The 24,524-nt window shown below is 39.6% G+C and overlaps 1 long non-coding RNA gene and 3 pseudogenes across 4 annotated transcripts; 2 read left to right on the top strand and 2 right to left on the bottom strand.

The window, feature by feature from the left end:
• Positions 1–1,523: 1,523 nt before the first annotated feature.
• On the top strand, positions 1,524–5,580 carry LOC145227707 (uncharacterized; annotated as a pseudogene).
• A 2,813-nt stretch (positions 5,581–8,393) lies between these two features.
• LOC145206228 (uncharacterized) lies at positions 8,394–10,476 on the top strand. 2 transcript variants are annotated; one of them, XR_013853724.1, is made up of 5 exons: positions 8,394–8,484; positions 8,693–8,844; positions 9,514–9,636; positions 10,029–10,220; positions 10,300–10,476. It is a non-coding gene; the product is annotated as an uncharacterized LOC145206228 (long non-coding RNA). The 2 variants fall into 2 exon arrangements; XR_013853725.1 differs by having other exon boundaries at positions 10,277–10,356.
• Positions 10,477–12,024: 1,548 nt separating this feature from the next.
• LOC145232322 (uncharacterized) lies at positions 12,025–16,404 on the bottom strand (annotated as a pseudogene). Its single transcript, XR_013860861.1, has 7 exons — positions 16,293–16,404; positions 15,830–15,982; positions 15,586–15,717; positions 13,794–15,081; positions 13,627–13,729; positions 13,205–13,403; positions 12,025–12,730 (listed from the first exon to the last, which is right to left on the bottom strand). The product of XR_013860861.1 is annotated as an uncharacterized LOC145232322 (transcript).
• Positions 16,405–19,476: 3,072 nt separating this feature from the next.
• On the bottom strand, positions 19,477–23,587 carry LOC145232313 (uncharacterized; annotated as a pseudogene). The gene is made up of 7 exons (XR_013860858.1): positions 23,501–23,587; positions 23,040–23,192; positions 22,804–22,935; positions 21,243–22,527; positions 21,069–21,171; positions 20,712–20,910; positions 19,477–20,185 (listed from the first exon to the last, which is right to left on the bottom strand). The product of XR_013860858.1 is annotated as an uncharacterized LOC145232313 (transcript).
• Positions 23,588–24,524: the final 937 nt, after the last annotated feature.

Below are 24,524 nucleotides of genomic sequence, written 5' to 3'. Positions count from 1 at the left end.
TTCGGAATTTTCCGGTTTCAAACTGGTTTTAGCCGATTCCTGCCTCTTTTCGAAACATAACAAGACACGTTCACCAAAATGCTCATTTCAATTAGTGATGAAAGGAAGATTATGATAGTAGGAAACAGGTAACCCACTTAATCACTTCTTCAAGCCTGCTTTGTATAGCCTATACGTAGGTCCTAAATATAGACAATAGTGTCCTGTATAAAACCTTAACAAAAAACAATCACTTTCACTTTTGTGTAGCAGAATATGCTGGGACAATCGGCTCCGCTACTTGACTCATAATAGTGCTTCACTTCCTTATATAGCTGAGATTAGGTTAAGAGTAAGCCTCTGGTTCTCAAATCTATCAGACTTGAAGTATTTTGATTGAAAAACCTGAAATAGTCGGGGAAAAATTTTGCGTTTGAAAAACAACAACTTGATATCAATAAGGCAGATTTAATAAAAAAATCGACTGTATTTTGTCAAAGATTACATTTATACCTGAAATTGCAGGAAGCTTAATTAAAGCACCATTTTCAGTGACACGCATGTAGGATAAGCTAAAGTGCGTGTTCAAAAATACTGATTGTTTAAAAATAATATTTGGAAAAAATAATCTATTACTTTGCTTTTTGCCCACCGAACGCCGCATAAAAGGAATGTTAATAACTTTTTGCGTAAACTTGCATTTTGTTGAAACATATCTTGCCAAACTAAAGAATGGAACCATTTGTACTTATTGTTGTTCTTTCTTGGATCTCAATACCTCAAGGTAAGTGGTAAGGAAAAAGCGTATATCGTCCTTTGAAACAAGGTTGGCAAAATTTCACTCATAAACTGCTAAATGTAACTGGTTTTATTATTACGTACAATTTCGTCTCACATAGATTTTTTGACAGTTAACGTTTAATTGTGTCAAATTATGCTTGCTTGGTTAAAGATTAGTACCATTTTACGTCATGATGTGTTACATAACTTATGACCCCAAAATTCGTGCAACTGTTAACTTTAAAGTAGAGAATACAGGCAACAAAATTACTTGAAAAAATCTTAAAACATGGCAGTGTGGGGATCCCCCGGAACAGCAACCTGTCGTGCTGAAGATGGCTTCTTCCGTTGTTTGCACACTGGCGTTTGCATTCCACGTTATAAAGTGCGAAGTTTCGGAAGCGACTGCCGGCTGGCTTCGTTGTCAGACGAAAGCGACGAGGATAGAGGTTAGTTCAACAAATTATTTTCCAACTCTTTAAAATGTCCATTTATCATAAAAACGATAACATATAGGACCAGTGCCGGATTAACCATTAGGCAAAGTAGGCACGTGCCTATACAGGCCAGTCAAAAATCCAGGCCACTTTTCTTTGTGACAATGATTTGGCAACACTGATAGTTCTAATTTTTATTTGGCAACCCTGATTTTCAGGCCACTTATAAAACGTGCCTACAGGCCAGCAGATCCTTAATCCGGCACTGTATAGGACAGTTGCTTACTTCAAAATGTTAAATTTCAGAACCCTTGAATTGCACCGATGATGAATTTCGATGCCGCTCTATCCAAAAGTGTGTACCGCGTTATCTTCTCAACACCAAAGAAAGCTGCAAATTAAACGAGGGCTTGATACTTCCTTGCAGAAATCAGACAGGTTGGTTGGTTGTTACTAAACTGCGAATTTAAATCCATTTATATTAGTGGTTCTTTATGGAAAAATTCCTCCTTTAACAATTCAAAACATTTTCATTCCTCCCTGATGCTGAACCTTACAAAGATCATTTAAAATTAGGTGTTTTACTAACTTTACGGTTTATATCAGGGAGTCGAACCGCTTGTCATATGTGTTCAGGTTCGGTTCGGGTTCACTTGGTTTTGTTTTTTAGGGTTCGGATTCGGTTCGGGTTTTGTTTCGGTTTGGGCAAATTATCCGGTCCGAACCGGTTTGCGGTTTTCAAACCGGTTCAAATTTTTATTTGTTTTAATTTAATTCTTCCCATCATCTACCTGGCCTCATCACACTCAATTTTTTTTCCTGAGCACTGTTGTTTTTGACACGCCCTGTAAGTGTCATCTCGTGAATTCTTCAGTGTGCTGTTTTGAAAAAAATCACAAAATATAAAACATACTGCGTTTTTTACTGGTTCGGTTCGGGTTCGGGTTCAACGCCATACAAAATATGGGGTTCAACTCCGGTTCGGGTTTTAGAAAATCGCAGTTCGCGGTTCGGGTCGGGTTTAATGAAATTAACTGCCCAAACCAGTTCGCGGGTTCGGGTTCAGTTCCGGTTCGACTCTCTGGTTTATATCCCCAGAGCTAAAGTGTATGTTTACAAATAACGTGTACTAACTTAGTTAAAGTAGATTTCTCCCTTTTATGTTTTAAAATTTCCGGTTGGGTACCACTGTCCTACAAGTAGGCAAGATACTCACATTTATGTCAACTTATCATAGAATTCACGTGCAAACGCAGCAAGTTGTGTATTCCACGTTGGATGGTGAGGAACGGCAAGCGTGATTGCGACACAATGGTAGTGAAGGACGGAAGTGACGAAACCATCACTCTCACCTCATGTGACGGTTCGGAATTTCCCTGTTCAAACAACACTTACTCACCACTACAGTGCATTCCGAGGGCATGGGTTGGAGACGGTGTGAAGGATTGTGCAAATGGAAGAGATGAAATTACGAACTTGACAAGTTGTTACAATGACACAGAGTTTCGGTGTAACACAAACGGACGTTGTTTGGAACGACATCGAGTGAGGAATAATTTTCCTGATTGTCCTGATGGTTCCGATGAAAAGCAAGCTCTTAAGTGCTTTCCAGATAAAGAGTTTCGATGCCATGACAACGGTCGTTGCATTCCGCGCTCGTGGCGAGGCAACACCTTCGTGAACTGTAACGATGGAAGCGACGAAATTCCATGGAACGCCAACGAAACGTGCTTTGATGGCGAATTTCGTTGTCACAACGGCAAGCGATGTATTCCCATTTACTTGTTGTGTGACGGCATGGATCACTGTAGTGACTGCAGCGATGAGATTGAGAGCTGTACTGAACCCAGGATGCTTCGATGTCCTAACGAGCCCGATACGTGTGTGCTTCCCACCTATTCCTGCGATGAGTATGCAGACTGCCCAGAAAATGCCGAGGATGTCCAATATACCACTGGTTTCAAGTGTAACAAAGTTGTGGCCGGAATTGAACAAACTGTGTACTGCGTTATGCCCCAATATACATTAACCGATGAATATCCAATTTGCCAAGATTCATCAGACTTGTGTTTTGTCAACGGAACTTTCAGATGTCATCGGTGTTTGTATTCGGACATGATTATTTCACCCAAACAGTTATGTGACGGTATTTTTGACTGCCCTGACCTAACAGACGAATGCCTTTGCGCCCGAAATGTTCCGGGTTCGGCTTCGTCAGTATATCTGTGTGACGATGTGTGCTACGGAGACCCTGGCAACCTTGCTTGCTCGTTGTGCAGCATAGGGCAAGTGAAATGTGGATTGGAAGACGTATGTATTTCCAAATCACAAGTGTGCGATGGTAAAGTGGATTGTTCAATCACAAAGCTGGATGAGCTTCACTGCGGTAAATCAACCAATCAAGACAACGTGATTAACTTGAAAAATTTTCATTGCGACCCCATTCCACAAGAAATAGGAAAACTTCTTCAAACGGTCTTAACCAAAGATGTCATAAGCACCATGGTTCCTTCGCAAGCCACAAAGTACGAGGCTGTTTTGGCAATAGAAGAGAAGTATACGATTTCATGATTATGGTTTCTGTTGTTGTCAGGTGCAATAATGTTGTGGAGTGTTCAAGATTCGAAGACGAGTGCAGCGAGAGAGCAAATTGTAGCATCAGACATCCAGTGTGCGACCAAATTCCTATGGGCACGGTAATGTTTTGACTTAGGGGTATTTCCATCCTTCACACTTCCTGCAGTGTAGTTTGTTCTATCGAAAGTTGAAAGACTTTGATTTCCTCTATTGTCATATGGTGCCTAAGTTAAAAAAGGGTTACCACATGTTGCCTGCAACTTAATTTTGGAAACTCTGCGTAACCTATTTCTTCTCAGGTGGTTATCCCTGGATCCTTAGTCGGTGGAGATCTAATGAAAGTGCATGTACGAAAATGTCAACTACATTTTGGCTATAGTTTTATTCTAGGTTCATCAATTTGCAATGGATATGATGATTGTCAGGAAGGTTACGACGAAGCGATTTGCCCCGGTCGCTTTCGATGCCCAGCAGGCCAAGTCGAAACTTTGGTTTACAGTAAATATATTTTTTTACCATTCAGACCTAAAAAGGCTGTATTTATTTGTTGATTATTTAGTTATATCTTTAATACGTTTTGCATTACTACAGAAGCTGATATACCAGACTTGTAACTGATATCGGGTCGAACTTTTCCGGGCACGTTCGGGCTTCACACTTTGTTTCCGCAATATTTTTAAAATAAAATAACGTTGCTAAATAGACATTTGCTAGACTAATGCCTAACAGCCCTAAAACGACTACGTCTGTTATTTTCCATTGTGTATGTCTACTTTATGATTTTCTGTACAAACGTACTTTTTGTAAGCTTTCATGTATTGGGCGGTCAAACAGTTAACAGGCTTCTCAAAAACGATTTAGGTTCGGGCCGGGCTTGTATAACTTCCGGCCCCGCTCAAAACTCTGTAGTATACAATTTGCATCAACCAATCTTTCATACTAAAGTGGATAACTTCGTTCAGGTGTTCGTGATCGTGTGAGCATTCCAGTCCAGAAAACATGCGACCTGGTCTCCGATTGCATCAACTCCACAGACGAACTTAACTGTTCCGAATCCACACACTTCTACTGCCTTAACAAGTCACCTCCATTTGTACCAACAACCAAAGTTCTCGATGGCGCTTCAGACTGCAGCGATTCCTCAGACGAATGTCCTCCGAACTACTTCAAAAACGACGCACTTGCCTCCAACGAGCAAATGATCAAAATTCGAGCTCTTGAAATCCTGGTCTGGTTTATGGCAATATTAGCGTTGTTTGGCAACCTTGCAGTTATGATAAACACTGTCCTTTACTTTAAGCAAACCAAGATCGATCAATTGCAAAACAAAGTAGGATTGATCAACAACGTTATGATTTTCAACTTAGCAATAGCTGATCTTCTCATGGGTATCGTTCTCCTGGTTGTTGGAATCAAAGCGGTCGAGTTTTCAGGGAGTTACTGTCTTTTTGACAAGTTGTGGAGATCTAGTAACCTGTGCAACGCAATCGGTGCCATGACAGTGATTTCAAGTGAAACATCAGTGCTTACATTGGTTTGCATCACATCATATCGTCTCTACATCATTTATAAACCTTTCGAAACTCGTTGTATCAGGGGCAGAATTGCAATAATGTGGATCTGTATCATCTGGTTTGTCTCCTTTCTTCTTGCTTTGCTTCCACTTTCTACCGCCTTGTCTGGAAATATGTTGACCAGCGCTCAAATCACACCCAGTCCTTACTTTTATTCTGATCAAGTGAAACTTACCGACTTCAGGCAATTCGCTTTGCGAATCGCTGCTTTAGGCAACAAAACTCAGCAGAAAATTGAGTCAGGCAATTGGGACGACCTTAACGCTTATCTAATTTCGGAACAAAGCTTCGTGGCGCCATCTACTGTCGGTTATTTTGGTTACTACAGCAGCAGCAGCGTTTGCATTCCACGTTTGTTTCGCATTAGCAAAAACGAATCCGGCGTCAACCCGATGTCATCCATAGTAATCTCGTTCAACTTTGTGGCACTTCTTTACATCGCCTCGTCTTATGTTGCCATTTACATCAAGTCCAGTGGCAACGCGGTGACAAAATCCAACCAGGTGAAAAACAAACAGAATGTGAGCATGCAACGGAAAATCACATTGCTCATAGCAACCGACATGTGCTGCTGGTTACCGATTTGCATCATGACATTTCTTAGTATGTCAGGAGTTGTTCTGCCTCCGGCTTCCTATGCAGTTTCAGCAGTAGTTCTCCTGCCCATCAACAGCTCACTCAACCCGATGATTTACACCAACTTTCCACAGATGGTCTATTCCAAAATCCGATTTCTTATCAACAAAGCCAGAAGTTACTTCAACTTCTCGCCATTGGGCAACGCCGTGCATCGACCATCAGCCGAGCTTGAAATGCCCAAGAAAAATATCACGAAGGTGTAACTTTCAATTTTTAAAACTTAAGTTGGTCATAACACTAAGAAAGGCAGGTTACTCTTTGTGCTTAAATTTGGATAATTGTTGTCTATTAATTATATACGTGGCCTACCTTTTGTCTGACGTTTCTGTAAATAAAACCCTTGCGCTGTCAGATGTCAGTGATGCCCTAAAATGTATAACTTTATGTGGATAAGTGAAACTTTCACTAAGTAAAGCTGTATACGAGCCCCGCCACTTGACACTTGTGCAACGGTATAGCTAAAGCGTGTTCGGCATCTTTTTACCATCTGTGCCCCTTTGCTTTACCGTTTAACATTACGCAGCTTTGTCCGCTTGGGTAAATGCTATAGCGCGACTGTGCTGTCACGATTTGTTTAACAAGCAAATGAAACTCAAATCAAGCACGTCCTTGAAAGAGTAGAGTGCTAAAAACATTATTTGCGGACACAAACTCTTGCTGTTGCATGTTTTTGCACAGACGGCATGATGTTGCTTACAAGGATGACATGTCTTCTTTGAAATTGAACTTGTTGACTTATTTCAAGACTGTATTCAAGAAATATGCTTTATTATTTTTACTGAAAATGCTGTTGTTATGAATGTTTCTGCCACTTTGGACTTTTTCCATTTTCAGTGTCGTTTTGGCTGGACGCAGCGATAAGTTCATAATTTCTGTAACTTTCTTGATGTTAATGTGTTTGCCCGTTTTCCCAAAAGAACAATTTACTTAAACCCTCGTTTTTATTTACTGTTTCAAGGTCGACCATTGTAATTCTGGAATTCTTTTCATGGAAGATACATGTACCGATTTTGCAATTTGTTACACGTTCCTATGTTGTGACTAAAATTATTTGATTCACAGTAGTATTTAGTTTTCTGGTAAATGTAGGCAATATGTAATGTACAACAGTGTTGGTTCTCTGTTAAAGCGAACAGAAAAGTGTCACAATCATCTTGTAATATAGAAAACAACAAAATGGCCGATAACCTGACACAAAGAAACATGTGACTCGTACACCAACATTGTCATGACATTAATCTAAAATAAATGCACACAATCAAATTACGTACCAACTTGTTAGAAGTACAGATTAAAACTACAGGATTTTTTAACCTGTGCTTTAAAATCAACTTTAGCATTCATGTTTTTATAGCTGCACATAATACACTGTAATGTTAGAACATACATATTTCTAAACTAAATTAGTTCAATCACAAACTGCGACTACTAAAATGGCTGCTCACAGGCACAGCACAGAAAGAAAGTGTAAAACGTGGTCCGCACAACATTGCACCACTATATCAGACGCATTGTTACGTTTAAGATTTCTCCACCAATCATAGCAGGCGCTTTGTTACGTCACAGTAAGTAATGGCAAATCACTAGCCTAAACCAGAAACAGGAAAAGAAAGCAAACGCAAGCAACGTCTCGTTGTAACAATAAATGAATGCAAAAACGCTTTCTTTGTCTTTTACTATTCTATGCAGTTCATAGTTATATGACCGATTAAAACTAAATCAGAATGTGTTGTTTGTTATTAAACTGAGATTAATTGGTCCGTCGTTAGAGTGCGTGTTTGAACAAGATAAGCAAAAGTACAAGGACGATAAATTGGTTGAAATCTCGCTCCGTTACCTGTGTTGCAATCGTCTAAAACAGACAAAATTCAAAGTAAAACAGTTGTATGTTTACCTTTGTAATTTTTAATTTTTTATCCTTTACGATTCATCGCAATTTTGTGTTTTTAATCCGTCGAAGTTGGCTGCAGTTGGAAGTTTTAGAACTTCAGTTTCATTGATTTGAAATAAAGTTTTCCCGCTTTAATTCGCTCTCCAGGCTCCAATTTGTTCTCCCGGTTCCACCAACACCAGGTTACAGCAATCTCATAAACCCGACACAAAAACGAAAAAAAAGTCAAATCACCTTTTTCGACCCGATTATCGAAAAAACAAACTTTCCATTTTTCGATTTTGAGATGTCAAAAAATTGAAGAAAATTCCGGTTTTGGGTGACTTTTCGCCGGAATATTCCAGTTTCAAACTAGTTTTAGTCGGTTTTTGCCTCCTGTCAAACCTCCAATTCGATTGAAACAGGAATCGAAAATACAACCTCTGAAGTGTTTGCTTTATAAATCCAATTTACGCCCACTTAGCGCGTGGCCGTGAGCAAATACTTAAGGTATTTAACAGGTACGACGTACTGCTCACGTTTAGTTCTGACTGCTGGTATTAGCTACTTACATGCATGATGAGATTTTGCAGTGTACTTGTAATTGTTATTGTAAGTGTTTCAAAAGGTGAGACGTTTGCCTCGTGTGATTTTATGTTATTTGCAAGCAACAATTGATGTAGTGTAAATCTTCATTGAGGAAATTGCATTTTGAGTCTGCTTTTAATGTTTAAAGGAGGGTAATAATCTTGAAGTATTTTGTATGATTGTAGTTATTTGTCACTATACAAATCGCAATAGTATCGGTTCAAATTCAAAGAAATTGTTTATTTCAGGATTCTGCCTTGACTGCTACAATTGTACATACCGGGATGTTCCTGGAATCGGTGCCAGAAAGGATTGTTACGGCCAAACGTGGCACAGGCTCGTAGTGTAACCTGTCCATCGCCTAATGATACATGTGTTACTCTGGTCTTTGCCGGTACAGGTAAATGACATACTGTACATTGCCTGAAGTTGTTGATTTGCAAAAAAATTAAGATCATTGGCATAAATAAAACAGGAGTTTAACATGTTTTATAGTAAAAAAGCTTAATTTTGGCCAAACATGATTCATTTATTATTAAGTTAAACAAAATTGACATTACTTTAAGCAAGTCAAAAACATTGAAAGACATTCCAAAACAGGTCGGGTCGAATTTAAATCAGTGTCCTTTATTTGCACAAAAGCGTGCGAAAAGCTGGTCGTAATGTAAGTAATGTCACATTCCCCGACAATAAATTCCCCTTTGCGTACGTCAACCTCGCTTTACGCGAGCTTATAGTTAAACACCATGAGCAAACGTAGCTATTGGAGATATGTCAACACTAAGGTAACCAACAGAAAAACATTGGACTGGACTACAAACTCATAGCTAACTGCACAATTACTCCCGAAGTATTTTAATGTAAATATGAGTAGTTGGTGTGTGAAGTCGTTTTCTCACCAGTGCTTTGTCAACAATGACGTCACGTTACCCACAATGCAACAAACTGAAATTGTTTACCCTCACTTACCCTTTACACCAGTTTTTCTGATACATTTATTGCTTGTGATTTGAACAAAGTTTATGCCAACTTTATTTAACTTTAATATTGTTTGTTTACTTAAATTTAGACTTAAACGGAGAAGATGTTGTTGTAATTGACCGATCATGCGGAAACCTTGAAGCTGGTTGTGTAAATGATACCAACTATGAAGATTTCACAGGCTCAATGTGCAACTACACTTGCTCAACCGGTAAACTGTCAGAAAATATTCATTGAAACTTGTATTCATTTACGAAAAATGTGGTAAAGCTGTACATTCCCATTTTTAACTTTTTGTAGACTCGTTTAAAACACATCTGAATTTATGCATGTGAACATAATAATATGGACCAGGATATAATAAAACATTTGACCAAATATAAGTACAAAATCTTGATTACAGTACAGTTACAAGTATAGAACAAGCAATATTGCCACGACAAAATTGCCCGAAACGATTTAACAACATCTGTTGGAGTTTATAGGTTTAAATACGGCAATGGGTGCTTTAAGACGTCAGTGATTGTCTAAAGAAAAGCCTTATCATCATGCTATATGTGTTAACACAACTATTTCTGCACAAAGTTTCTGTCGATTGTACAGATGACTGCAACACGGGAAACGGGTGGCTTGGCGATAGCGAGGAAAACCTGGAATGCTACAGTTGCACATTCCTAGATGTACCAGGCACTGCAGCACCAATGGATTGCTATGGGCCGAATGTGGCTCAGTCCCACAGTATCACATGTCCATCAAAAGATGATAAATGTGTAACATCCGTGTTTTCGAGTTCAAGTAAGTGTAATGCTTCATTAGCTGAACAAGGACTTTTATTCAAGCTTTTTTGATAGTTTCCTGTGTTTGGACATTACAGAACTAACCCAACTACTAAAACAGTGGACCCATCGCCGATGGCTATAAGTCTTGTTACACGTACGAAACTTATTAGATAGTACGTTTGGGCTACTAGCATTGTCAGCAAATGTTAAAACTTTTTTACATGTGCCTTCTCGGTATGGGAAAAAAACACAATAATCTTTGGACAAGAGTATTTCACATAGTATAGTTTTTTGTACATATATATATATATGTATCACAAACTAAACGACTTTGATCTAACTTTAAGCAAGTCTGAAACATATAAATGTACCGTTTTACAACAGTGACGTACCTGAACTTTGAACACGTTGGATAAAAAGTTAAAATCAAATAAATGACCTTGATTTGTGCCAACGATCGCGTGCAAAAACTTCGGCGTGACTGTAGCATTTCGACATTCCCCGATATTAAATTCCCCTTTGCGTAGTCACAACACATTAGCTACGTCTAATGAAATTGTAAGTACAGTGTTACAACGGTCGGTTTTAAAATAAAAAAGTGGGTTTAACTAAATTTTTCAGTTGCGAAAACAACTGAACGCATTAACATCGAGAGAGTTACAGAAATAATGAACTTGTCGCTGCGTCCAGGCGAAACGACAAAAATTGAAAGAAGTGACAAACCGCAGTAATATTCAAACAACAATTTTTTTAGTAAAAATATTAAAGCACAAATCTTGCGCACGGTGTTGAAATAAGTCAACAAGTTCAATTTCAAACGAGACATGTCATACTTGTAAGCAACATCATGCAGTCTGTGCAAAAACACACAACAGCAAGAGTTTGTGTTCGCAAATCGTGGTTTTGGCACTCTACTCCTTCAAGGACGTGCTTGATTTAAGTTTCATTTGCTCGTTAAACATATCGTTGCAGCACAGTCGCACTACAATATTTACCAAGCGGATAAGGGTGCGCAATATTGAGACGTTATAAAGAGCGACAAAGCAAATGGGCGCAAATAGTTAAATGAAAGTTACAGTTTAGTGACATTTTTCTTGGGCATTTCAAGCTCGGCTGATGGCCGATGCACGGCGTTGCGCAATGGCGAGGAATTGAAGCAACTTCTGGCTTTGTTGATAAGAAATCGGATTTTGGAATAGACCATCTGTGGAAAGTTGGTGTAAATCATCGGGTTGAGTGAGCTGTTGATGGGCAGGAGAACCACTGCTGAAACTGCATAGGAATCGGGAGGCAGAACAACTCCTGACATACTAAGAAATGTCATGATGCAAATTGGTAACCAGCAGCACATGTCGGTTGCTATGAGCAATGTGATTTTTCGTTGCATGCTCAGATTCTGTTTGTTCTTCGCCTTGTTGGATTTTGTCACCTCGTTGCCACTCGATTTGATGTAAATGGCAACATAAGACGAGGCAATGTAAAGAAGTGCCACAAAGTTGAACGAGATTACAATGGACGACATCGGGTTGACGCCGGATTCGTTTTTGCTAATGCGAAACAGACGTGGAATGCAAACGCTGCTGCTGCTGTAGTAACCAAAATAACCGACAGTAGATGGCGCCACGGAGCTTTTTTCCAAAGCTAGATAAGCGTTAAGGTCATCCCAATTGTATGACTCAATTTTTTGCTGAGTTTTGTTGCCCAAAGCAGCGATTCGCAGAGCAAATTGCCTGAAGTCGGTAAGTTTCACTTGATCAGAATAAAAGTAAGGACTGGGTGTGATTTGAGCGCTGGTCAACATATTTCCAGACAAGGCGGTAGAAAATGGGAGCAAAGCAAGAAGAAAGGAGACAAACCAGATGCTACAGATCCACATTATTGCAATTCTGCCCCTGATACAACGAGTTTCGAAAGGTTTATAAATGATGTAGAGACGATATGATGTGATGCAAACCAATGTAAGCACTGATGTTTCACTTGAAATCACTGTCATGGCACCGATTGCGTTGCACAGGTTACTAGATCTCCACAACTTGTCAAAAAGACAGTAACTCCCTGAAAACTCGACCGCCTTGATTCCAACAACCAGGAGAACGATACCCATGAGAAAATCAGCTATTGCTAAGTTCAAAATCATAGCGTTGTTGATCAAGCCTACTTTGTTTTGTAGTTGATCGATCTTGGTTTGTTTAAAGTAAAGAGCAGTGTTTATCATAACTGCGAGGTTGCCAAACAACGCTAATATTGCCATAAACCAGACCAGGATTTCGAGAGCTCGGATTTTGATCATTTGCTCGTTTGAAGCAAGTGCGTCGTTTTTCAAGTAGTTCGGAGGACATTCGTCTGAGGAATCGCTGCAGTCTGAAACGCCATCGAGAACTTTGGTTGTTGGTACAAATGGAGGTGACTTGTTAAGGCAGTAGAAGTGTGTGGATTCGGAACAGTTAAGTTCGTCTGTGGTGTTGATGCAATCGGCGACCAGGTCGCATGTTTTCTGGACCGGGATGCTTATACGATCACGAACACCTGAACGAAGTTATCCACTTTAGTATGAAAGATTGGTTGATGTAAATTGTATACTACAGAGTTTTATGCGGGGCCGGAAGTTCTAGCACAAATCCGGCCAGAACCAAAGCATACAAACCCGGCCTGTTTGACCGGCAAATACATGAAAGCTTACAAAAAGTACGTCTGTACAGAAAATCGTAAAGTTGACATGCCCAATGCAAAATAACAAACATTGGCTTAAACAAGGCGTTTTAGGGCTGTTAGGCATTAGTCCATCAAAAGTCTATTTAGCTAGGGAATTTTATTTGTAAAATGTTGCGTACACAGAATGTGAAGTCAGGCCCGATTTGAAAAACCTAGGCCCGAAAAGTCCGACCCGACTTACAACCCTAGTATACCAGCTTCTGCAGTAATACAAAAAGTATTAAACACATAACTAAATACTCAACAAACAAATACAGCCTTTTTAGGTCTGAATGACAATCTATTAACCGTAAACTAAAGTTTCGACTTGGCCTGCTGCGCATCGAAAACGACCGGGGCAAATCGCTTCGTCGTAACCTTCCTGACATTCCTCATATCCGTTGCAAATTGATGAACCTATAATAAAACTATAGCCAAAATGTAGTTGACATTTTCGTGCTTGCACTGCCAGTAGATCTCCACCGAGTAAGTGTCCAGAGATAAACATCTAAGAAGAAATTGGTCGCAAGATTTTCGTAACACAGTTGTAGTCAACATATGGTAACACTTTCATAACTTAGGCACCAAATGGCAATAAATGATGAATAAGTGTCAAAAGAGAAGTATCAGCACGAACTTTATGCAAATCATAGTCTTTCCACATTGAATAGTTTAGACTATACATTACAGGAAGTATGAAGGATAGAAATACCCCCAAGTCAAAACATTACCGTGTCCATAGGAATTTGGTCGCACACTGGATGTTTGATGCTACAATTTGCTATTTCACTGCACTCGTCTTCGAATCTTAAACACTCCACGACATTGTTGCACCTGACAACAAAACCATAATCATGAAATACGTACACTTCTCTTCTATTGCCAAACAGCCTCGTACTTTGTAGCTTGCGAAGGAGCTAAAGTGTTTATGACATCTTTGGTCAACACTGTTTGAATAACTTTGCTTATTTCTTGTGGAATGAGGTCGCAATGAAAATTTTTCAAGTTAATTACGTTGTCCTGATTGGTTGATCTGCCACAGTGAAGCTCATCAAGCTTTGTGATAGGACAATCCACTTTACCGTCGCACACTTGTGATTTGGAAATACATACGTCTTCCAATCCACATTTCACTTGCCCCATGCTGCACAACGAGCAAGCAGGGTTGCCAGAATCACCATAGCACACATTGTCACACAGATATACTGACGAAGCCGAACCAGGAACATTTCGAGCGCAAAGGCATTCGTCTGTTAGGTCAGGGCAGTCAAAAATACCGTCACATAACTGTTTGGGTGAAATAATCATGTCCGAATACAAACACCGATGACAGTTGAAAGTTCCGTTGACAAAACACAAATCTGACGAATCTTGGCAAATCGGATATTCATCAGTTAATGTCCATTGGGGCAGAACGCAGTACACAGTACTGTCAATTCCGGCCACAACTTTGTTACACTTGAAGCCAGTGGTATGTTGGACATCCTCAGCATTTTCTGGGCAGTCTGCAAACTCGTCGCAGGAATAGGTGGGAAGCACACACGTACCCGGCTCGTTAGGACATCGAAGCATCCTGGGGTCAGTACAGCTCTCAATCTCGTCGCTACAGTCACCGCAGTGATCCATGCCGTCACACAACAAGTAAATGGGAATACATCGCTTGCCGTTGTGACAACGAAATTCGCCAACAAAGCACGTTTCGTTTGCGCTCCATGGAATTTCGTCGCTTCCATCGTTACAGTTCACGAAGGTGTTTCCTCGCCACGAGCGCGGAATGCAACGACCGTTGTCGTGGCATCGAAACTCTTTATCTGGAATGCATTTAAGAGCTTGCTTTTCATCGGAACCATCAGGACAATCGGAAAAATTATTTATCACTCGATGTCGCTCCAAACAACGTCCGTTTGTGTTACACCGAAACTCTGTGTCATTGTAACAACTTGTCAAGTTCGTAATTTCGTCTCTTCCATTTGCACAATCCTTCACACCGTCTCCAACCCATGCTCTCGGAATGCACTGTAGTGGTGAGGAAGTGTTGTTGGAACAGGGAAATTCCGAAGCGTCACATGAGGTTGCATCGATGGTTTCGTCACTTCCGTCCTTCATTACCATTGTGTCACAATTACGCTTGCCGTTCTTCATCATCCAACGTGGAATACACAACTTGCTGCGTTTGCACGTAAATTCTATGATACAATAAATGGAACAGTGACTTGGCTACATATAGCGCAGTGGTACCTTACCGGAAATTTTAAAACCTGATGTGAGAAATTGACTTTAATTTGTACACGTTATTTGTAAACAAACACTTTATAGTTTTAGGGACGTAAGCAGTGGTGGGATTCAGCTGGTCCGCATCGGTTGTATAGAACCGTCTCACGAAATTTTATGATATCAGCGAACCGGTTAGCATTACTGGTTACTGTCAATGGACTATTTGTAACAGAACCGACTGAAAAATAAGACTTTTGTCATGGAACCGCCAGACAAAAAAATGAAACCCACCACTGGATATAAACCGTAAAGTTAAATTGCGCCTAATTTTAAATGATCTTTGTAAGGTTAAACATTTACTGTGTAGTCTATTAGGGAGGAATGAAAATGTTTTGAATTGGTAAAGGAGGAACTTTTCATAAAAAACTACTAATATAAATGGATTTGAAGTTGCAGTTTAGTAACAACCAACCAACCTGTCTGATTTCTGCATGGAAGAATCAAGCCCTCGTTTAATTTGCAACTTTCTTTGGTGTTGAGAAGATAACGCGGTACACACTTTTTGAGAAAGCGGCATTCAAATTCATCATCGGTGCAATTCAAGGGTTCTGAAATTTAACTTTTTTAAAGTAAGCAACTACTGTCCTATGTGTTATCGTTGTTATGATGAATGGATACATTAAACTGAAAGCATTTGAAAAAATAGTTTCTTGAGCTGACCTCTATCCTCATCGCTGTCGTCTGCCACCGAACCCAGCCAGCAGTCGCTTCCGTAACTTCGAACTTTGTACCGTGGAATGCAAACGCCAGTGTGCAAACAACGGAAGAAGCCATCTTCAGCACGACAGGTTGCTGCTCCAGGAAATCCCCGCACTGCCATGTTTTAAGATATTTTCGGGTAATTTTATTGCCCGTATTTTTCTACTTTAAAGTTAACAGTTGCACGAATTTTGGGGTCATAAGTTTATATAACACATCATGACGTACAATGGTGCTAATCTTTAACCAAGCAAGCATAATTTGACACAATTAAACGTTAACTGTCAAAAAATCCACTCGGAAATGTGAGACGAAATTGTACGTAATACTAAAATGAGTTACATTTGCATGATAGTTTATGAGTGAAATTTTGCCAACCTTCTTTTAAAAGTGTAAGTATATACGTTTTTTCGTTATTACTTACCTTGAGGTATTGAGATCCAAGAAAGTACAACAAAGAGCACTAATGGTACCATTCTTTTGTTTTGGCAAGGATATGCTTTAACAAAAAGCAAGTTTACACTAAAAAAGCATTAACATTCCTGTTATGCAGCGTTGGGCCAAAAACTTAGTAATGTTTTTTTCCCAATATTATTTTGAAACAATCATTATGTTTTAACATGCACTTTAGTTTATCATACAATACCGTGTCACATAAAATGGTACTTTAAGTTAGCTTCCTGGTGGAATTTTTGCATATTTGGGGATAAATGAACGAATTTTAATTTTGGTCACAACTATCATGTTTATATCTAAACACAAACTTTCCTTTGACTATTTCCGGGTTTTCAACTAAAATCTTTCAAGTCTGATGGATTTGCGAACCAGAGGCTCTGCACTAAACCTAATTTCAGCTGTATAAGGAAATGAAGCACCATTAAGAGTCAAGTAGCGGAGCCGAGTTTCATGCCAAGGGAAATTCCATGAATATTCTGCGATTCAGGACGCTATTGTCTATAGTTGAAAGCAAAGCAGACTCGAAGAAGTGATTTAGTGGGTTACCTTACATCCTGCAATCATAACCTTCGTTTCATCACTGTTTAAGATAAGCTTTTTTGGTAAACGTATTTTGTTATCTAAGTTACCACATACAAAGCGGTAACGACAAAAACAGTTACATATCGAAATGTAAAGCATAAAAACTATTAAACCAGTTATAGCTACAATAAACACTTGCACAAACAAACATATGCGCTGGTCCGTAAATGAATGTCAAAACAATTGATCTCGGTCTGTGATTTTAGCAATCCTCAGAAGGAAACAAGAATCATAGACAAGATTTTCACTAAATTCAAAAGAGTATTTTTGATAGTTATTTTTTTAGCGTGAACATTTTCCTGGGGCGAAGTAGGAACCCGATACAAAGCAGATGATCAACTGCAATCGGATCTGTTAAACCTTGAGACTATATACCAGACTACCAGAGAAGTTAAACAATCGATTTAAATTTACTTTTTACGAGTATCGTTTCCATTGTTTCACGCAAGCATTGTATCCAAATTCCCCACCTCCCAAATAAAGCCACTGTAAACACCATAGAATTTCACTCTACCTGCATAAAATCGCATGACATAAAAAGAAAGCGCATAAAGAAATGATTTAGCATAAATGCGTTAATCGTCCAACACGTGGTCACTCTTAACGCTGATCAATTTGTGTTTTGACAAACGATTTGTACAAGATAGGGTTTAAAGCTTTTTCCGCACTTCTAACATGAAATTCAATTTGTTGTATTACTGTTTGCCTCTTTTTGGTCGAAGGGTAAGTAGTGATTTTTTCGAACGACTCGAACTGGATCTTAATGTGAACACGAAAATGTTTTCTTAAATTGTGTTATTTCAGTTTAGTTTCTTGGTATATTGTAACGTCACATGTTTCTTTGCGTAAGTTTATCGGCCATTTTCTATTTTTATATTACAAGATGATTGCAACTTATTTCTGTTCGCTTTAACAGAGAACCAATACCGTTGTACCTTACATATTGCCTACAATGACCAGAAAACTTAATACTGCTGCAAATCATGCAGTTTTAGTCACAACACATAAGCGACGTCTAATGAAATTGTACATACATATTCCAGGAAAAGAATTACAGTGTTACAATGGTCGGTTTTAAAACAAAAAAGAGGGTTGAACTACATTTTTCTGTTGCGAAAATGAGTAAACACATTAACATCGAGAGAGTTGCGGAAATAATGAACTTGTCGCTGCGTCCAGGCAAAACGACAATGTAATTGAAAGAAGTGACAAATGGCGGTAATGTTCAAACAACAATTTTTTTCAGTAAAAATATTAAAGCATAATTCTTGAATACGCTATTGGAATAAGTCAACAAGTTCAGTTTCAAACGAAACATGTCATACTTGTAAGCAACATCATGCAGTCTGTACAAAAACACACAACAGCAACAGTTTGTGTCTGCAAATCATGTTTTTAACACTCTACTCCTTCAAGGACGTGCTTGATTTGAGTTTCGTTTGCTCGTAGAACAAATCGTAGCAGCACAGTCGAGCTATGGCATTTACCCAAGCGGATAAAGCTGCGTAATGTTAAACGGCAAGGAGCGCAAAAAGCAAAAACGCACAAATGGTGAAAATATGCCGAACACGCTTTAGCGAAATCGTTGCACAAGCGTCAAGTGTCGGGGACTCGTATACAGCTTTACTTGGTGAAAGTTTCACTTATCCACATAAAGTTATACATTTTAGGACATCACTGACATCTGGCAGCGCAAGGGTTTTATTTACAGAAACGTCAGACAAAAGGTAGCTCACGTATATAATTAATAGACAACAATTATGTAAATTTAGTCCCAAAGAGTAGCGTGCCTTTCTTGGTGTTATGGCCAATTTACGTTAAAATTAAGCTACACTTCAGTGACATTTTCCTTGGGTATTTCAAGCTCGGCTGATGGTCGATGCACGACGTTGCGCAATGGCGAGAAATTGCAGCAACCTCTGGCTTTGTTGATGAGAAATCGGATTTTGGAATAGACCATCTGTGGAAAGTTGTTGTAAATCATCGGGTTGAGTGAGCTGTTGATGGGTAGGAGAACCACTGCTGAAACTGCATAGGAATCGGGAGGCAGAACAACTCCTGACATACTAAGAAATGTCATGATGCAAATCGGTAACCAGCAGCACATGTCGGTTGCTATGAGCAATGTGATTTTCCGTTGCATGCTCACATTCTGTTTGTTCTTCACCTTGTTGGATTTTGTCACCTCGTTGCCACTCGACTTGATGTAAATGGCAACATAAGACGAGGCGATGTAAAGAAGTGCAACAAAGTTGAACGAGATTACTATAGAGGACCTCGGGTTGACGCCGGATTCGTTTTTGCTAATGCGAAACAAACGTGGAATGCAAACGCTGCTGCTTTAGTAACCAAAATAACCGACAGTGGATGGCGCCACGGAGCTTTGTTCCGAAATTAGATAAGCGTTAAGGTCGTCCCAATTGTGTGACTTAATTTTCTGCTGAGTTTTGTTGCCCAAAGCAGCGATTCGCAAAGCGAATTGCCTGAAGTCGGTAAGTTTCACTTGATCAGAATAGAAATAAGGACTGGGTGTGATTTGAGCGCTGGTTAACATATTTCCGGACAAGGCGGTAGAAAATGGAAGCAAAGCTAGAAGAAAGGAGACAAACCAGATAATACAGATCCACATTATTGCAATTTTGCCCCTGATACAACGAGTTTCGAAAGGTTTATAAATGATGTAGAGACGATATGATGTGATGCAAACCAATGTAAGCACTGATGTCTCACTTGAAATCACTGTCATGGCACCGATTGCGTTGCACAGGTTACTCGATCTCCTCAACTTGTCAAAAAGACAGTAACTCCCTGAAAACTCGACCGCTTTGATTCCAACAACCACAAGAACGATACCCATGAGAAGATCAGCTATTGCTAAGTTGAAAATCATAGCGTTGTTGATCAATCCTACTTTGTTTTGTAATTGATCGATCTTGGTTTGTTTAAAGTAAAGGACAGTGTTTATCATAACTGCGAGGTTGCCAAACAACGCTAATATGGCCATAAACCAGACCAGGATTTCGAGAGCTCGAATTTTGATCATTTGCTCGTTGGAGGCAAGTGCGTCGTTTTTCAAGTAGTTCGGAGGACATTCGTCTGAGGAATCGCTGCAGTCTGAAACGCCATCGAGAACTTTGGTTGTTGGTACAAATGGAGGTGACTTGTTAAGGCAGTAGAAGTGTGTGGATCCGGAACAGTTAAGTTCGTCTGTGGAGTTGATGCAATCGGAGACCAGGTCGCATGTTTTCTGGACTGGAATGCTCACACGATCACGAACACCTAAACGAAGTAAGTCCACTTTAGTATGACCCATCAATAAAGATTGGTTTGTGTAAATTGTATACAACAGAGTTTAACTGGACCCGGAAATTCTATCCCACATCCGGCCCGAACCAAAACATACAATCCCGAAGCTCGGCCCGTACCAAAATTACTTTTTGAGAAGCCTAAAAAACTGATTGGCAGGCCATTTGAAAGCTTACAAAAAGTACGTATGTACTGAAAATAGTGAAGTAGACATATACATTGCATAATGATGGGCAATGGCTTTAACAAGGCGTTTTAGTTCTGTTAGGCATTAGGTTTAAGTCCAGTAAATCTTTTTAGCTCGGTAATTTCATTAGAAAATGCTGACACAGAATGTGAAGTCAGTTCTAAATCAAACCCGTTTGTTAAAAAATGCCCGAACCTGAACCGAAAAGTGCGACCTGACCTACAACTTTTGTACGAATAATAAAAGTCATTGCCTAATATCCTAAAAGCAAGTACAGCCCTTTTCAGGTCTGAATGATAAACAAAATCTCACCAAACACCAAGGTTTCGACTTGTCCTGCTGCGCATCGAAAGCGACCTGGACATGTCGCTTCGTCGTAGCCTTTCTGACACTCATCAAATCCGTTGCAAATTGATGAGCCTAGGATGGAACTGGTGCCAAATTGTAGTTGACAAATTCGTGCTGGCACTCGCAGTAAATCTCCACCGACTAAGTGTCCAGAGATAACCCACTAAAAAAATTGCGTATTACACATGGTTTCAACAAAACACATTGTAGGCAACATATAACTATAACTTAGGTACCGTTTTGAACCAAATCAAAGTTTTTCAATAAAACACACTACAGGAAGTGTGAAGGATGAAAATATCCCTTAAGTCAAAACATTACCATGCCCATAGGAATTTGGTCGCACAATAGATGTCTCATACTACAATTTGCTCTCTCGCTGCACTCGTCTTCGAATCTTGAACACTCCACAACATTGTTACACCTGCAGCAAATCAAACAAACTCAATTAATGAAACATGCATATTTCTCTTGTAATGCAAAAAAGCCACCTACTTCGTAGCTTGCAAAGGAGCTAAGGTGTTTATGACATCCTTGGTTAAGAGCGTTTGAAGAACTTTACTTATTTCTTGTGGAATAGGGTCGCAATGAAAATTTTTCGAGTTCACCGCGTTGTACTGATTGGTTGATCTACCGCAGTAAAGCTCATCAAGCTTTGCGATTGAACAATCCACTTTACCATCGCACACTTGAGATTTGGAAATACATACGTCTTCCAATCCACATTTTACTTGCCCTATACTGCACAACGAACAAGCAGGGTTGCCAGGATCTCCATAGCACACATTGTCACACAGATATACTGACGAAACCGAACGCGGAACATTTCGGGCGCAAAGACATTCGTCTGTTAGGTCAGGGCAGTCAAAAATACCGTCACATAACTGTTTGGGTGAAATAATCATATCCGAATACAAACACCGATGACATCTGAAAGTTCCGTTGACAAAACACAAGTCTGATGAATCTTGGCAAATCGGATATTCGTCACCTAATGTCCATTGGGGCAGAACACAGTACACTGTACGGTCAATTCCGGCCACAACTTTGTTACACTTGAAACCAGTGGTATGTAGGACGTCCTCGGCATTTCCTGGGCAGTCTGCAAACTCATCGCAGGAATAGGTGGGAAGCACACACGTACCTGGCTCGTTAGGACAACGAAGCATCCTGGGATCAGTGCAACTCTCAATCTCGTCGCTGCAGTCACCGCAGTGATCCATGCCATCACACAGCATGTAGATGGGAATGCATCGCTTGCCGTTGTGACAACGAAATTCGCCATCAAAGCACGTTTCGTTGGCGTTCCATGGAATTTCGTCGCTTCCATCGTTACAGTTCACGAAGGTGTTGCCTCGCCACGATCGCGGAATGCAGCGACCGTTGTCATGGCATCGAAACTCTTTATCTGGAATGCATTTAAGAGCTTTCTTTTCATCGGAACCATCAGGGCATTCAGGAAAATCATTCATCACTGGATGTCGCGCCAAACAACGTCCGTTTATGTTACACCGAAACTCTGTGTTATTGTAACAACTTGTCAAGTTTGTAATTTCATCTCTTCCATTTGCACAATCTTTCACACCGTCTCCGACCCATGCCCTCGGAATGCACTGTGACGGTGAGGAAGTGTTCGAACAGGGAATTTCAAAAGCGTCACATGAGGTGAGAGTGATTGTTTCGTCACTTCCGTCCTTCACTACCATTGTGTCGCAATCGCGCTTGCCGTTGCTTACCATCCAACGTGGAATACACAACTTGCTGCGTTTGCACGTGAATTCTATAATAAGTTGACATAAATGTGACAGTATCTTGGCTACTTGTAAGACAGTGGTACCCAACCGGAAATTTTAAAACATAAAGGGTTATTTGTGAACACTTTAGCTCTGGGGATATAAACCATCAAGTTAATAAAACACCTAATTTTAAATGATCTTTGTAAGGTTCAGCATTAGGGAGGAATAAAAATGTTTTGAATTATTAGGTGAGGAATTTTCCATGAAGAAACACTAATATAAATGGATTTGAATTCGCAGTTTAGTAACAACCAACCAACTTGTCTGATTTCTGCATGGAAGAATCAAGCCCTCGTTTAATTTGCAGCTTTCTTTGGTGTTGAGAAGATAATGTGGTACACACTTTTGGATAGAGCGGCATCGAAATTCATCATCGGTGCAATTCAAGGGTTCTGAAATTTAACTTTTTTTAAAGTAAGCTATTGTCCTGTGTGTTATCGTTATTGCGGTGGATAGACAAATAAAGGCACTAGGAAAAATGTTTACTTGAGCTGACCTTTATCCTCGTCGCTTTCATCTGACACCGAACCCAGCCAGCAGTCGCTTCCGTAACTTCGGACTTTATAACGTGGAATGCAAACGCCAGTGTGCAAACAACGGAAGAAGCCATCTTCAGCGCGACAGGTTGCTGTTCCGTGGAATGCCCGCACTGCCATGTTTTAAGATTATTTCGGGTAATTTTATTGCCTGCATTTCTCTACTTCAAAGTTAACAGTTGCACGAATTTTGGGGTCATAAGTTTAGGTAAAACATCATGGCGTAAAGTGGTGCTAATCTTTAACGAATCAAGCATAATTTGACACAATTGAACGTTAACTGGCGAAAAATCTACTCTGAAATGTGAGACAAAATTGTACGTAATACTAAAATCAGTTACATTTGCATGATAGTTTATGAGTAAAATTTCGCCAACCTAGTTTCAGAAGAATAAGTATACGCTTTTTCCTTACCACTTACCTTGAGGTATTGAGATCCAAGAAAGAACAACAAAGAGCACAAATGATACCATTCTTTTTGTTTGGCAAGGTTGTGTTTTAACTAAACGCAAGTTTACGCAAAAAGTTACATTCCTTTTATACGGTGTTCGGTGGGCCAAAAACTTAGTAATGGTTATTTTTTTCCAAATATTATTTTGAAACAAACATTATGTTTTAACATGCACTTTAGTTTGTCCTACAAGCATGTCACTGAAAATTGTGCTTTAATTTGGCTTCCTGGTGGACTTTTTACAATTTCGGGTATAGATGGACGAATTCTTATTTTGGTCACAATGTACACAGTTTTGAAATGTGACTTCAATTCTAACCTAAGAACTCTATCACACGTCTTTAAACTTAAATAGAAAACAAGCACTTTGTCGATTTTTTCCCTATCACTAAACTAAACTTAATCTCAGCTGTATCAGGAAATGGAGCACCATTAAGAGTCAAGTAGCCGAGCCGAATTTAATGCCAAGGGAAGTGCCAAGTATATTCTGCTACACGTAAGTGCAAGCGATTGTTATCGTTAAGGTTTTATGCAGGACGCTGATGTCCAAGAAGTGATTTAGTGAGTGGGTTTTTTCCTGCAATCATAACCTTCGTTTCATCACTGTTTAAGAAGCATTTTGGTAAACGTATTCTGTTATGTAAGTTACCACATATAGAGCGGCAACGACAAAAAAATTAAAGCTTACAAACTATTCAACCAGCTGTATAGCTACAACATACACTTGCGCAAATAAACATATGCGCTGGTCCGAAAATGAATGTCAATCCGTCTGTGTTTTTAGCAATCCTCAGAAGGAAACAAGAGTCTTGGACAAGATTTTCACTAAATCCAAAAGAGTATTTTTTGATGATTATGCTTTAAGGGTAAATATTTTCCTGGAGCGAAATAGGTCCTTGAGACAAGGCCGTTGATCAATTGCAAACGGATCTGTTTAGGTTTATAAAACCAACGCCATGGTTATTTTAAAGTTATAACTCAGTTTGCCAGAACG

Source organism: Phallusia mammillata, chromosome 1 (assembly GCF_965637545.1).
Source record: "Phallusia mammillata chromosome 1, kaPhaMamm4.hap1.1, whole genome shotgun sequence".
NCBI classification, from domain to species: domain Eukaryota; kingdom Metazoa; phylum Chordata; class Ascidiacea; order Phlebobranchia; family Ascidiidae; genus Phallusia; species Phallusia mammillata.
This window is presented reverse-complemented; position numbering and strand designations above follow the sequence as displayed.